The 7,028-nt window shown below is 39.4% G+C and overlaps 1 long non-coding RNA gene across 1 annotated transcript in view; it reads right to left on the bottom strand.

Annotated features, from left to right (window-relative positions):
* LOC115948020 overlaps nucleotides 1-7,028 on the bottom strand; it is an 8,474-nt gene that overhangs the window by 1,096 nt on the left and 350 nt on the right. The window contains exon 2 of the long non-coding RNA XR_004081874.1: nucleotides 4,257-4,380. This is a non-coding gene — a long non-coding RNA (uncharacterized LOC115948020). The remainder of the gene's footprint in view (nucleotides 1-4,256; nucleotides 4,381-7,028) is intronic.

The raw sequence follows: 7,028 nt of genomic DNA, 5'->3' as shown, positions 1-7,028 counted from the left end.
TGGGAAAATTATATTGGCAATGAAAATCAAATCCTTTTTGTTAGCTGGCCTCCTGATGGCAATGAAGAATTACAAGTCAATCAGACTTTGAATTACTCTAATTCAAGAGAAGTTAGGAAAGTGTGAATGTTTCCAAGATCTGCTGCCCAGTCATGACTCTGCAGTCATAGCAGGGTTTGCAAATCTTTGCTCTGCATTTCACAGACTATTCCAAGTGACTTTATAGCCCAATAAATATGATTTTACCATTATTGGTAAAAAGCAACAGGGTTTATATTGAGGTGACAGTGTAGGGACTCAGCAATGCTCTGGCTTTTTCTGGGCCCAGATAGATTTTAACTTGGTTTAGCTGTGATAGCAATTGTCCAGCTGTGAGGCACTCTTGACTAGATTTGTTTCAGTTTAACTCTAGTTTAGGATAATAACAAATGGTTATTCATTGCGAACTGAACTGCCTACAATTCTAGAGTCAGCTGTGGGGAAGAGTGCAGACACATTTGACACAAATCAGCCATTTAATCATAGTTAGATTATAGTGTTAAGAAAACATAAAACTAAATCTGAGCAGACACCAAGCTCAGAAGAAAGACATCCTTCTCCCATGAGTATCACACGAATCCCAGTGATAATTCATCATAATATTCCCCCATTTCTTTTGAGGAATACCAATATTAAAACCCAAAGGAGAACTGGGGGAGTAAGTGCAACACCAGACAAGAGGGAATTTTTAGTGTAGCAACTCTAACTCTATTTTTAATGCAGTCTTCCTATACTCCTATATATTAAGTAATTTCGACTATTAGACTGTTAAAAACATTAATTGGACTAACAATAAATTTTTAGATTAATTTATATTCTTTTGCCTTTTGCCAGTACATTTTTGCCAAACAGAAGACGTAGAGTGTAATAGCACATCATAACATCACCAATCTGGAAGCTGAAACAAGCACTATAAAGATCCCTGAAGCTCACAAGCACTGTGGCCAGTTGCAGTCAATGCTACTGTGCTCTATTTTCTCATGGACAAGCTGAATAAAATCAATCCAGTGAATTAGCTCTCACTGAAGGTTACCACTCAGGAAGAGGTCAGTGTGTTTGTGCGCTGCTGTTTTAATCAGTGTGACCACTAGTGCTACCACTGGCTTACCACTTTCCCTCTGGTCACAGGCTTTTACCGCTGATTTCACAAGGCAGTGCAGTGAGCAAAACACTCTGAGAACATGAGGCTGAGTGTAAAGAACCCAAACGCCTGTGTAACACTCTCAACTGTCATTTACCTTGGTCTGTTTGAAAGGGTAAAGCTTACTTTCACAGCCCAGTTAGCTCTCCCAGTAGAGCACGAATCCTGCATGGGCTCCCATTCACCACTCTGTGTATGTACGTACACCTGTTTGTGTGGCCAAGCAGCCCACAGAGCAGTCCTTTGCCTTAAGGTTTTCAGCTCTCCTTTGCCTGCCTTCCCAATTCAGCACAGCACAAGGGAATATGGACAAGTTTGTGTAGCTCTGATTGGGTCCCTTTGCTGTAGCTTGAGCTGTTCATGCTGCCAGCTGGCTCTGCCAGGCCCCTGGAAAACTCCCTCATCAAGGAAGAACATCAGTCTGAAATGCTTCCTACAAACTGCTTTTGCTCTGAACCAGTCCAGGCTGCTTTCTTGTCAAGGATAGAGAAGTATGACGGTTTCACAAATATTATTGTGGCTGGGGGGCACCTCTGCAGGGACAATTTTCTCCCTCTCTACTTCCCATCTTCATCTCCAACACTGGGAAATGAATCAACTTTCAAAGTAGCTCTTCATGGCCTGAGTGCTGCTGCCACATGTATATATTCCCCCTAGAATAACGATCTCTCATTTAGCTTAAAGTGTTATCTTTTCCTTCACTGCACTTTGTCTGTGAGAAGTGTGCTGAGTCTTGTGCAGCTGCGTTCTCGCTCTTATTCGGCACAGAACTCTTCTAAGTTCTGCACCCATACCAAGAGTTTCCTTCTTGCCTTTGAAAAGAGTGACAAATGGGTACAGAGCAGAGGAGCCCAAAGCCTACATGCATATGAACCAGGACTAGGATGAAAATATTAACCTGAAAAAAGAGATTTCTTTGGCTTCTAGTGCATGTATTTTGAGCTGGAAAATAAAATTCCAAATGGAGAAGAAAAAGGGAAGACAGAGAAATTCAGATTCAGATGCTGACCCTACTTATTTTCAGAGCCCAGAATATCTACTATACTGAAACATAAATCAGCCAGACAGTGAATTCTTGCCCAGTATCCTCAAGGTTATCTGGAGGTCAGCTACAAGCATCTCGCATGAGGACATGTGCAATGACTGACTTCAGCAAGGTGACAAAGGCCTGCTCTGGTCGAGGCTGGGATGCTCAGAATGCTCACCACCACACATGGCAAGGCCCTGCCTTTCTCACTGAGTTGTGCAAGCAAGATACAGTTCTGCTCAGAAAAAACACACTCTATTAATTATTTAAAAATTAAACCAATTGTCATTGTCAGGCATGCTAACCTTTAGAGCACATCTAGCATTAAATCATGGATATCTATAGGGAGTTCCCTTGGATCATTTGATCAAATTAAGCTCTTAAAAGTACACTTCAAAAATGTCATCCCCGTGTAGGAGAAAAAGAAAGAAAATAAGGCAATGAAATTAATGGAAATTTGGAGAAATGAAATGTTGTCTCATGTATTTTGACAATGTAGGCATCAGTAGGTTTGCCAGACAGATCAGCTTCAGATTTGACTTGAGCAAATTAAGCTAGTCTAAAGCACAAGCTACTTGCTGATAATTTTCTTGGTTTTTTCCTCTTGAACCATTTTACATGTTTATTTACATTATAACAGCATTAGCCAAGCATCTCCCATGTTTGAGGTCATTCCCCAGCCTTTGGGAAGAAAGCTGGTATCTGACAGGGCAGCCAATTTCTGGTCATAGAAGTGTTTTAAGTAACAAGGTGTACAGGCAGCAAGAGCAAAGAGGGAAAAGAGGTGAAGTTGAAGAAATGAGAGACTGCTAAAACAATCAGGTATAGACTGCAATAGGAAAGAGCAGCAAAATATCTCAAGGGCTCTGACAGAGAAATCCCACTGCACCAATTGTTTAATTGTTACCCTGCTTTGCAAACAGCCCACTGTAGGCACCCTTCCTTTACAGAGATCTGCTGCTGCACCCCATTTCTTTCAACAATAAGATAACAGGCACTACTGGCCATAGCTGAGGGATCCATAATAATACCAAAAAAGAGAGAAATTATACCCAAGAAAAAGTGATGCCAGTGAAAAACAATTGCTCACCACCACCAAAGCAATGCCCAGTCAGTCCTTGAGCTGCAGTGCCCAGCCAACTTCCATCTCTATTTTATACAGAGAGCATGAGGCCATATGGCAGGGAATATCCCTTTAGTCACTTGGGGTCAACTGCCCCAGCTGTTGTCTTCTCAACTTTTTGTGCACCTCCAGCCCCATCGCTGGTAGAACGGTGTGAGGAGCAGAAAAGGCCTTGACTCTGTGTGAGCGCTGCTCAGCAACAATTAAAATATCTCCGAATTATCAACACTGTTTCCAGCACAACACAGCCCCACACCAGCTGCTATGAAGAAAATTAACCAGAAAATCTACCCCAGTCAAAACTAGCACAATCTTAAACTGAGTTTGCTGGGCTGTAAGGTGTTTGGTGGTGTTGGGATTTTTATTTGTGAATGTGATAAATTTGACTGAAGCGTAAGAAACATTTTTACAGACTGCTTTAAAACAGTCTTCTACTTTACTACTGTCTCCTTCACATAACATGCTATGATTTTATTTTCCATTATTATGATGATGTATTACAACACCAAGTAATAAATACTGTAGTGAGTTCAGATTGGAGAATATAAACATCAGTCCTCTTGTTTGATTTTCGTAAATCTCTTTCTGACCTAAGCACCTAAATATCCTCAGTCTGGTCATAATCCACACCTTGACCATATGGTCCTCTACAAGAAAACAAAATAATTCTAGGCAATTAAGACATTTGCCCATATCCATTTCATCTGCTACATCTTTGGAGGTACAAACAAAACACTGGATGGGAAGATCTGCTAATGCTGATAGTGCTTTAGATCACTTGATAATCTTTTTCTGTGATAGTTATTACTGAATGGAAATCAAATATATGCATGTTAGGACTAGTAACAGATGGCACTTCTGTTCTGTGAGGAAGAAATAGGGGCAAAGGGGGAGCAAAGTTGAACCTCCCCCCTTCCCCGTCTTACCAGGATTCATTGTGTTGCCCTCCTGTTACAGTTGGCTGTGACTCTTTCTTGTTATAAAGAGATGTCAGAAGTTAGAGAGAGACAGACGATAACCTTAAATCCTTTACTACATTTTACCAGGATTCTGAAAAATAAAAAATAAAAAATAAAAGCCAGCTGAGGCAGTTGGAAAATGTCAGTGAGCCATTACACAAAGAACTTGATACATTTGTTGACCTTTCTTCTTACTCCACCCTTCTCCTCTAAGATAGATTTAGTAGTAGTGAGTGCTCAGTGCTATAAGTGCTTTCTTAAAAATAATTTAGATGCTATTGGCTGTCTGCCTGCACTTGGAAAACATAGCTGTTTCAATGAGCCCCTGCTGAAACGGAAGAAAAGGGGTTTATTGAAATGCCTCCAAAAATGCACCAAAATTTCATTTTTTCCCTTGTCTGCTGAAACCCATCTTGTTCTTGCTTTTACAGTCTTTTGTTTTATTTTTTTAATTGTACCATTGTATCCAGGGTCTTTTCATTCTTCTCCGCTATTTTACGAATGGCGTGTGTGGTATTAAGAGCTGAAGGCAGAGATGAGAGGAGAAGTGTTTTGAATTGACTAATTTGCAGGCAAGAAATAAAGCTCTTGTAAGGTGGTCCCAGGGGTATCTTTGCCATGAACACTATTTGAAATGACATGTAATCTGGTACATTTCAAAGGCAAAACATTTCCTATTCTAAAGTATCTTCCTGAGCCAGGGTTGGTTTACCTGTTTCCAGAGAATAATAAACTCCACCGAGGCCAAGGAATCTCCCTCTCTCCCCTCTCAAAATTCCTGTTCTTTTTCAAAGGGACAATTGCAGCCAACAGTTTATTTCTGTCCTATCTTTTGCTGCTCTAATGGCTCAGTGCTCGCTACTAATACATAGCTGAATGCACCTCTGGATTAAATACCAAGTAACAGAACCCAGCACATCCCTGTACAACACAATAAATAATGGCGTGGAGCTCTCTTGTTATTTCTTACAACAGTGGAAAATTTAGGTCTGGTTCTTACAGACTTTTAAAATTTTAAGCATTTCACCATATAACTTTGATCTGGCAATTTCTTAATAAAAACTGTTCCTCTTCTAAAGAAATCTGAGTTCAACTGACCTTGGAACATTGTATTAATACTCTTTCTCAGCACAATTCAGGGTTACTAGCCTTGCTGACATACTAAAAGTCTTACACACAAAAAATCCACATTAATTTGTTAAGGCAGAAATTTCAGAAAAAAACTTCTTTATGTTTAGAATTTTGTCCATACTTTGGTGAAGGCTTAGCTGGTCTTATAAATTGACACACTTAATCATCATCTCTGAACATATCCATATACTCTAAGGAATGTTTCTATATGTGTATGATTTAAGCTTATGATATCTAGAAGCTGTATTGCATCGTTTTAAAAGATTTTTAAATGTTTTTAAAGAGGAAACCGGCCACAAATGAACCCCAAAGCTTCTGAGAAAATAAACACTGATAAATATTATAAATAAGTGCTATCAATTTCACAGCTGTTCTGTTCTAAAGCTTTTAGTTACCAAAAAACAAACTCATGCTTTGTGAACATTCTGAACTTAGATCACTGTTTCAACATTTACTTCTCTTTAACTCTCCATGAAAAGAAATCAGGGTACAGTGTGTCTACAACAATGACCCTACATTTTTACATTTTTAAATTTATATTTATTTTTAAAAATAAAAAATTTCAGTTACATTTATTTTTAAAATCCACATGCTTGTGCTCAAATATACTGGCTCTACTATTATTTTTTCAATTGTGGACAATGTTAAATAAATTATGTTACTTGAAGAGAGATACTGAAGGTTCCTGGATAGAACAAGCAAAGAAATGGATTTGAAATGTCCAGAAAGGAGAAATTTCTAAAGGCATGAAAAGTGACAAGTTCTCTCCTTAACCTACTATTTATGTGAGGTAGCAGAATGTCCAGGATAACTTGTGCTGTCAGTTTGCATCACCAGTCTCAGCCCTTTGAAGGGCAGATTCTGTACTGTGAGTGACCCTAACATGTTTTGCATTTGGATCTCTACCAAATGGAAGTCATGACAAAATATTATGCCTCACAGACAGGTCTTACACCTTGCTGTTTTTCACGAGGTTCTGTCAACTGTAATTCTTCATTTATGGGAACTTAGCCCAAATGTAACTTGGAACTAAATGTGCCCAGTGTTCACAAAAACTTCCAAAGAAGGCAGTGCTGTTCCCCAGTAGTGTTTAGCTCCTGGACCTCTCCCCTTATCAATTCTGAACTATTAGATCAGTCTGGACTAAAAATTATGAGAAAACATAACACCGTGAAATAAAAGAACTTTCTGCAAGTTAGTTAGCAATACCACTGGTCCTAGAAATTCTACCACAACCAGAGAAATAAACCAGGTCCTTCCATGCCTGCTGAGCGCTGTCACATGTTAACACACCGATGGAAAGTTTCAGTGCTTGGCTCAGGCAGCTGCCTGGGGAACACTCGCTGCTTTCTGGAATCAGAGGTAGCTGCCTGCCCTTCTGTATTTGCAGAAGTCATCAACCTTGCACAAGTATACTTGAGCAACAGATTTGCCCCTACTGAAAATTTGCTAACCCTCCTCTGACCCACCTACTTCCTAATGCCAGCATAAACACTTCTGTTAAACCCCTTCCATTGCCTGTGTGTAATGTCACCTTCAGTGAAACATTAACTTAATTTATATTTTTTTCTTTAGATAAATTTTTAACATATCCACTTTGGTGTGCAT

The sequence above is a fragment of the Geospiza fortis genome, unplaced genomic scaffold (genome assembly GCF_000277835.1).
Source record: "Geospiza fortis unplaced genomic scaffold, GeoFor_1.0 scaffold112, whole genome shotgun sequence".
NCBI classification, from domain to species: domain Eukaryota; kingdom Metazoa; phylum Chordata; class Aves; order Passeriformes; family Thraupidae; genus Geospiza; species Geospiza fortis.
Note: the sequence above shows the minus strand (reverse complement) of the source record. Positions and strands in the feature narration are given on the sequence as shown.